The sequence below is a fragment of the Hoplias malabaricus genome, chromosome X2, assembly GCF_029633855.1.
Source record: "Hoplias malabaricus isolate fHopMal1 chromosome X2, fHopMal1.hap1, whole genome shotgun sequence".
Taxonomy (NCBI): Eukaryota; Metazoa; Chordata; class Actinopteri; order Characiformes; family Erythrinidae; genus Hoplias; species Hoplias malabaricus.
The window spans coordinates 9,773,612-9,783,266 of record NC_089819.1 but is presented as its reverse complement, the minus strand read 5'-3'; positions in this window follow the sequence as shown (position 1 = coordinate 9,783,266).

Genomic DNA, 9,655 nt, shown 5'->3' with positions numbered 1-9,655 from the left:
GTTAAAATGAAATGACCAAAAACATTGTTTGAATTGCATTGTTTGAATTACATATTTATGTTACATAAAAACACTCAAAAACTCATGGTCCTGATAAAGTCTCAGCTCTGTTCACTACAACTCTGAATAATAGTAGTAAAATGTACATTCATGTCACAGAAAACACAGGGCCTTTTAAATGTTTTATTATACACTTATTTATTTGTTTAACACAAATTCTATTTTTCCTCTCTCTGTAATGTTCGGATATTGAGAGTGTGTAAATTAAGCTGACGTGACTGTTGTACAGCAAACCGCAGCTGAAAGGAACTCTAGGGGTTTTTTCAGAGGTGTGTCCTCTGTTATCTGCCTGTTCTATTTCCATCCTACACTGCATGTTCTGAAACTTCAGTTTTCCTACACCAGAGGATTATAGATTAATTTAGACCCATATTCCAATGATTGAAGTTATTAACGTCATATAACGTCATTTCCGCATCGGACAAACTTGCTTTATTTAGTTCAGGAGACAGATTTCGACTCGACTGCTTCACTACGTCAGCTCGCTCCTCCGCGCTGGGTCATTCCTGCTGATCCCCTTATTCGGAGCCGTGTTCGGCCATTATCAAGCCCACCGAGCCTCCTGTTTCAAACTTGCTCCCACCTCCAACCCGTCTCCACCCTTTTCTTATATTCATTTATCAAACGAGGGGTCCGTACTAGTAAAAAATTATTATTACTGCAATAATTCGTAAACATACATTCCCAAAGAGTAATCTGACTAAAAGTACAAAAGTAGCATATATATAGGGTATATAGAGAATATAGAGTAATCATAACTAATTTGCATAAAAGAAAATGTGATTTTTTTTTTCTTTATTACTAACCCATAAAGTTATTTTCTTTAGTTAGCAAGCTCATGATTGTCTATAAATATGAAGCTTATTTCCCTTTTCCTGTAGTTGGCATCTTGTGTGATGATGTAAGCAATGAAAAACAGTCAGCATTTCTGAGTCATGGGACGATTACATGTTAAAACAAAACGCCACGCCTCACAGACGCATGTGATGAACATTTTTTATCGGAGAATACTTTTACTTCTTTTCACAACACTGTTTAACTCTGCACACAATGTGCCCATCTCTCACGTTGTTCAGGGTTTAAGAAGCTGGGAAATCCTCACACATTATTTTCACAACAAATAAAATTAGGCAGCGACAGCAGAGCCAACTAATGTTGTTGGTATTTTAAATAAATGGAAGAAAATTCTTAAACTCTAGGCCTTCTGGACATTCTAGATGAGTCACTGTGAATATAAACCTTAAACTTATCAGGTTTCTGTCATAAGAACAAGAAATCTATGGCCTAAGCTCTTTAATGTAGTACTATAAATGAATATAGAATAGGGAAAATTATATAATAATAATTGATTTTTATTGAATTTTTGAATTTGTTTGCAGAGATCAGATGTTTCCTCTAGTTCTTGACTAAGTTTGCACATGCTGCATCAGGGATTTGGCCCACTCCTTCTTACAGACCTTCTCCAGATCTTTCAGATTTTGGGGCTGTTGCTGGGCAACTTTGAGTTTCAGCTCCATCTTTTCTATTGGGTCCAGGACTGGAGACTGTCTAGGCCACTCCAGGACCTTGAAATGTTTCTTACAGAGCCACTTCTTAGTTGCCCTGGCTGTGTGTTTCGAGTCATTGTCATGCTGGGAGACCCAGCTACGACCCATCTTCAATGCTCTTATCGAGGGAAGGAGGTTGTTGGCCATAATCTCACGATACATGACCTCATCCATTCTCCCTTCAATATGGTGCAGTCATCCTGTCCCCTTTGCAGAAAAGCACCCACAAAGTATGCTTCCACCGCCATGCTTCACGGTTGGGACAGTGTTCTTGGGGTTGTACTCATTCTTCTTCTTCCTCCAAACACAGTGATTGCAGTTGATACCAAAAAGCTCTATTTTGATCTCTTCTGACCACATGACCTTGTCCCATGCCTCCTCTGGAACATCCAGGTGGTTATTGGCGAACTTCAAACAGGCCTGGACATTTGCTGGCATGAGCAGGGGGACCTTGCGTGTCCTGCAGGATTTTAATCCGTGACAGCGTAGTGTGTTACTAGCGGGAATCTTTGAGACTGTATTCCTAGCTCTCTTCAGGGCACTGACCAGGTACACCCATGTAGTTCTGGGCTGATTCTTGATCTTTCTCAGAATCATCCTTACCCACTAGGTGAGATCTTGCATGGAGCCCCAGACCAAGGAAGAATGACAGTCAATCTTCTGGTTTATAGATGATCAAATAATTATTTCATGCAATTAAGTGCAAATAAATTATTTAAACATCATACAGTGTGATTTTCTGGATTTGTTTTTAGATGTCTCTCACAGTTAAGGTGTACCTACGATAAAAATTACAGACCTCTCCATTCTTTGTAGGTGGGAAAACTTGCAAAATCTGCAGTGTATCATATACTTATTTTCCCCACTGTTTGTTTCAATATTTGTTAATGCCTATTACAAACTTCATACTAACAGTGAGTTTTATAAGCTCCAGTTGTCAATGACTAAACTAGAGCAGCTAAAATTGTGTTGTTGGGTCATGTTAAGACATTTATAACTCAAACTGAAACTTTGATTCAGCCCCAGGCAACAGAAGAGTACAGAGTCCCCTATTGCCAGTCTCTTTCAGCATCAACCCATGACCTCAAACATCCCACAAACCCCAAAGTCCCTCATTAGTAAAGGAATCTAAACTGAAACATAGCTTTGTCTTTGGATTTAACAATTTCGTGAGTTGATACAGTTTACAGTAAAATATGTAGCCTCAGTACACAGTATTGTATATTTTACACAGTATAGTGTAAAATTACCTGAGGTACTGTTTACTAATTAATGCAACAAAACTATAAATAAATGCTTAATCCTGTAAATAAATATTGCTTTAAGAGAACAAAATAAATGAGTAAAATTTTAAATTAATATACATACCATTAACGCAAGTGCAGAGTGTCCATATATGTATAATAAAAGCTCTTTTAGAATTTATTGTTTTGGTGAGATCACAAAAAACACACATTGTCAGATATACACTTCTTTAGCCTATAGCAGTTTAGCTTTGCTCATTCACAATGAAGGCATAAAGAATGTTTTCACATGTGGACTGCCATTTACAGCTGAACTCATTTACATATTCATCCATATATTCATTGTCTGTAACCACTTATCCAATTCAGGGTTGCAGTGGGACCAGAGCCTACACGGAGTCACTGGGAGCAAGGTAGGAACACATCCTGGAGGGGGCACCAGTCCTTCAATAGGGAAACACACACACATTCATTCACATAACCACAGCCGCCCACAAGGACCCTTTTTATTTATTTATTTATTTTTTTGAGTCGCCAATCCACCTACAAACGTGTGTTTTTGAACTATGGGAGAAAACCGGAGCACCCAGAGAAAACCCACATGGACACAGGAGAACACACCAATCTCCTCACTTGGATCAAACCCACAAACTAAGGACCCTGGAGCTGTGTGACTGTGTAACCCCCCTCTTTTTCATATGTAAATACTGAGTTTAAACAAAAAAAAAATAATAAAAAAACACTCGGATTGGGTTTATTTTGAAGCAATAGAGTTTGGAAAATGATAATTTAAAATATTGATTTTGGTTTGTGGTAAGTGAAGCATCATATTTCTATAAGAGAATATGTTGGACATGAGTGGGCGGCACAGTGGTGCAGCAGGTAGTGTCACAGTCACAAGGTTCCAGGGACCTGGAGGTTGTGGGCTCGAGTCCTGCTCCGGGTGACTGTCTGTGAGGAGTTGGTGTGTTCTCCCCGTGTCCGCGTGGGTTTCCTCCGGGTGCTCCGGTTTCCTCCCACAGTCCAAAAACACATGTTTGTAGGTGGATTGGTGACTCAAAAGTGTCCGTAGGTGTGAATGTGTGTGTGTGTGTTGCCCTGTGAAGGACTGGTGCCCCCTCCAGGGTGTGTTCCTGCTTTGCGCCCATTGATTCCAGTTAGGCTCTGTACCCACCGTGACCCTGAACTGGATAAGCGGTTACAGATAATGAATAAATGAAAGTTGGACATGAGCCTGACTTAAAATTATATATATATATATTTATATTTTTTCAATAAAATCATAAACAAATAGCTTACAAACTTCTTTTATTACTTATAAATTGAAATACACTCTCTAGTAATTCTGGGAATTAGTCAGAGTGCTTTTTGAGACCCAAAACTAGTATTTGAACAGCAGTCCCTGACTTAAAGGAGATAATTTCAAAAGACACTTTTTATAAAATTCAGAAATCTGTTTGCATGCACCGGTCGAAACCCGGGGTCTGTAAATGAGTAAAACATTGTCTCGGTCCTGTATACTTTACTATTTCTCTCTCTGCTCAAGGTAGAAGCATCTGGAGTCTTTTTAGACAAAGGAGAGAAGTCCAAATGTTGAAAAGCAGGATCCAAGATGACGATATTGCTCTAATCCCATGCCATATATTGGCAAAATTGACTTATATTTGTTGTTTCTTATCACATGTTGGAAATGACTCCAGATTTGCAAGTCCTACAAAACTAAACAACTTGAGAATTTCTGTGGTAATTCTAAACATGAATAAAAACTTACAGACAAGCAGAACCTTAGCCAATGAATGTAAGACAAATTAGAGGATATAGCATTTCCCCACAACCATAAACATTCCCTTTACCTAATGTTATAGTGCAGGGGTATTCAATTACAAACCAGTTAAGTCCAGTATATTCTCCCAGTAAAGGTCCAGATCTCAAGATTTGTGCTTCAGCTCCTATTGGAGCTTCACATTGCTGCTTTTAACTTATGCTTAGATTTCTGAGCACATTAGACACACTGGTTTGGAAGAAGTTGCACAAAGAATGAACATAAAATGCACCGTCCATTCAACTTTAAATGTTTGGTTTTCTGCTTTACTCTGCTTATTTTGGATCAAGCCAGGCTGCCCTCATTCTAACACTTTTCTTACTCTTTAAGATTGACCCAGAAGGGAAGGATATGCAAGATTATATTAGAACAACTCAATGTTAGGGTGTCTACAAAGCATTTCTTGTACCAGTATTATTTTAAGCATCCAGTTGAGCTTTTGAGGACTACACTATTTATCCCTTATCACAGCAGTGTTCTTCAAGTCCAGACAATGCATAACTGTTGTGCTAGGGTTAATAACCTTGTAACTTTATTCAGCTGCTATCAGCTGGCTGCCCAATACAATTTAAAAGATAATTGCAGCAAATAGAGCAATTTCCTGTGGATTATGGTGAACAATCTTAAAAATAGACTTTTTGAGGAACTGGTAAGTGGTCATTAAATTAGTTGATTCTTATGAAAACCTCTCAACCTGCAGGACCCCACTTAGTGGCCACTGTGACAATATCAAAGCACCAAATCAAATCACCTTGAATATTTGAAATGAATACAAAGAAATAAGACATTTTCCCTGTAACTGTTATCAGATTAAGTTGAGACAGGATTGATCTGCTTGTGAGCAATGAAGTATAAAACTGAAGGGAAGAAAACTCCTTCCAGCAAAAACATTTCACATGTTTCCACGGTGAGTCATGCTGTTATAAAACAGCACAACAGCAGTTTCTACCTTTAAAAAACACAAGAATCATTTTTCATTTTTTTGGCTACTCTTGCTTTTCATTTTTACAAAGTTTACTAACTGTATAATAGAGTTCTAATGTTCAGCTATTAGCCTGATATGTCTTAAAGACAATAGGAAATCGTTTTTTAAACCTGCAGAGGTCTTAAAAGCAAATCTGCATTATGTGAGACTGGACTCTCAAGTGCTGGAGTTCCATGTAGTACAATTTTTGTGTGGGAGTGGTGTCTGTGAACCACAACGGATAATTTAATAACAGTACCTGCCCCCTAATTTGAGTATGTTCAGGGCTGCTTTTGATGCCATATTTGATGGTGTGAATACTGGGAAGCCCTGGGCAGTACATATCTGTGATTAATCTAAGTAATTGTTGGAACCAACAACTGTAATTTGTTCCATTTTAACATTATAATTCATTTTCAAACTTGTCATAATCATAATTTGTTGTGACACTTGTTTCTTTGTTGCTCTATTGCCTTGCATCTCTGCATGAACGACACAAACCCTAATCGATAGGTACATACCTATACCTATGTGTGTGTGTGTGTGTGTGTGTGTGTGTGTGCACATATTTGCAAAAAAGAGAAATCATAATCTGAGGCCAGTTCATTGAATCTGCCAAAAGCAGACAGTAATCAAACACTGGAGCACCAAAAATTCTTCTGTTACTTTACGTAAGTGATGTGAAAACATGGAAAAACATGGATCATGCACCACACACAAAGCACACATCTGCTGATGGACAGATTAAAAGAAAATAAAAGCATAGAAATCATTCATTGAATAAAACAGAACAGGCTTTTTATGATCCATACTGAATTCAAAATAAACACCTCATTAACTTTTAATTAAGAACTCAACCCCTTGCTTTATCTTTTTACACTCTATTGCAGTTTTAAAAACAACTTTCACAAAAGCAAAGAAACTATTCCAAAAACAACAAAGAAATGTGTACAGTAGATTTAACAACAACAGCTGTACTAGTGCTACTTTGGTCCTGGAGTCTGTGACAGCAGTGATGGATTATAGCAATGTGCAAATTCTTCTGAGAAAACAATATTTATTATGTATTTATCTGGACAGCAAATTGTTTATTGTCTGGAAAGACATTAATATTAGAAGAAATGGAAATAAACACATAAATTATACATTTCCAAAACCCTCCTTGAGGTCCAGCATTTACAGTTATCCAATACCTAGTTTGCCTTACCAATGCTCATTCACATTAAATCCAGAGAGGCTAAAGGAACTAAATTCTGCAGTAGCTATAGTACTGTTTCCACACCTTAAAACTTTTAATTGTATATGCATGTGCAGAAGATGTTTTGTGGATTTTCCAAGCAAAAGTTAGTTAACCTATCCTATACAGGGAATAAATGGTGAATATGGACTTTTTATATTTATGTACAATGTATATAAAATGGAAATTAAGTATTTAATCAATTTTAACAGTGCTAATTACCAAATGGGGACGGCACGGTGGCGCAGCAGGTAGTGTTGCAGTCACACAGCTCCAGGGACCTGGAGGTTGTGGGTTCGATTCCCGCTCCTGGTGACTGTCTGTGAGGAGTTGGTGTGTTCTCCCTGTGTCTGCATGGGTTTCCTCCGGGTGCTCCGGTTTCCTCCCACAGTCCAAAAACACACGTAGGTAGGTGGATTGGCGACTCAAAAGTGTCCGTAGGTGTGAATGTGTGTGTGTGTGTCTGTATTGCCCTGACCCCTCCAGGGTGTATTCCCGCCTTGCGCCCAATGATTCCAGGTAGGCTCTGGGCCCGCCGCGACTCTGAATTGGATAAGCGGTTACAGATAATGAATGAATGAATGAATAATTACCAAATGTGTGTTTTTTCTGTAAAGGATGGGTATTTATTTTCACTTAGAAAATAACAAACAAAACACTGAATTGGACCAGTCACCGAAACTACTAAACCAAACTACTGCATAAGATCCAATATATAAATAATTCTATGCCTATGATGATTGGTCAATCATCATCTTACTGGCCAAAAACTTTTAGTGCTGAGTATTAAATGGTAATAACAAACAATAACAATGGAGTTAAATTGTTCTAAACTCAGTTGTTCCTGACTCACTGAGACATTTGCACATAAATTTACAAACTTCAGTTCCAAAAAAATTTGAGACACAATTTAAATGAAAACAAAATGCAATGATGTGAAAACCATTTAAACCCTATATTTGATTTAAAATTGTACAAATGAGTGTTATTAATTCAACAAATTTTCAAACTGAGAATTTGTTTTGAAAGTGAAACCAATTGCACCAATTATTTTTTAATGGGTGACATGTTTGGAGTATTTTAGCAACCAGTCTCTTTCATTAAGGAGCCATACTGTTATGATAAATGCAGAACGTGGATTGGCCTTGTTACTGAAATAAGCAAGGCTTTTCCTAAAAAAATATGTTGTCTGGATGGCAGGACAATGTTAAAAACCTGTGTATATCGTTCAGCATTAATGGTGCCTTAACAGATGGGAAACTCACACATGTGCACAATCTAACTGTGCACTTATAACATGCCATATGTTCCCTCTTCTCTTTAGCCCAGTGGACATGGCATCCATGATTTTCTACAAATTTTGAGTTGTCAGACCATAGGACACTTTTCCACTTTGCCTCAGTCCAACCTAAATGAGCTCAGTCCTTGGGAAGTGGAGGAGTTTGTGCATATTGCTTATCCATGGGGTGCAGTCGTGTGATTTTTTATTTTTTATTTTTGCATGCTTTTCTGTCTGAACCTGATTGAGTGATTCAGAGATCCCTGCCTACATTATTTCTCTGATTTGGCTTAAAGGTGTTATATTCCTGAAAACATGAATGATCCATGATAAATGTTTCATGTCGCAGTAAAGCTGAGGCTGAATCCCAGTGTCTCCCTACACCCTCCATAGGGCACAGTGTCAGTCATAAAATAAAGATTTCTGCACTCACATAGTGTGTTGTATGTTGAAAATATTATAAAATCTTTATATTTAATAATTAGTGACCTAATAGGTTCACATTTCCCTGTCAAATTAACATCTAATAACTGTCTGGATGCAATGTTATTAGTTTTATTGTCTATGATGTGCACTATGTAGGGAGTATGACATTACAATGGATGCAACCCAAACTTCTCTACTGACTGATACAAACAAATCTGTTTAAAAATGTGATGCTGAAAAATGTAGTAAATGTCATAAAACAGCAGTTTTTATTTGAGTTGTGTGTTTGAGTAATGAGTAGATTCCAAATAAATCAACTATTTTAAACTGTGACATTAGCTGCAACTAATGGAAATATGGTTTCTTTGTTGCATTTGAGAGCATTAATTTGCAGTTACAAACTGTTCAAAAACAATGATTTTCAAAAGTATTTGAGCCCATGCAGTGAATTCTACTACAGAAATGTTTCTGTTTGTAATTCATTGCCACCATAGGGCCCAAAGACCACAGCCAGTTAATACTGGTTTGGGATTTGTCCCATTGTATGCAGAAATTTGACCAAGTTCTTTAAATAGCTGGAGAAATCCCCAGGTTATGTGCTTGTTTACATAGAGAAATGTTTCCTGAATTGCTGCACTATTTGTCTGATCCCAATTCAAGTCTTTTAATATTGTGTATCTATTGATACTGAGTCCCAGTCTGATAAAATCAGCCCAGTGTTTGACACTGAATATCTCGCATTAAGAAAGACAAAATGACATTTTTCAGCACTGACCTGATTCTTTCTCTCTAGAGGAAACCAATGCAACCAATAAAGGCCACTATGAAACATATAGATTCAATACCCCTTGAGTCTTCAAGAGCACGGGTGGAAGATGACTCACAGGAGGATTACATGGCTACGGACCATGGAACAGCTTTGACTATAAGAAAGGAGATAAACATAGAGGCAACTGGGGTAGTAGGAGAAGGAAAGAGGTTGTAGGTGTATGTGTGCAGAATGAGAAAAGGTGACAACAGTAAAAGGACTGAGGATTCATCAAGAAAAGAGAAGGTGCTTGGATGAGGGAGTACAG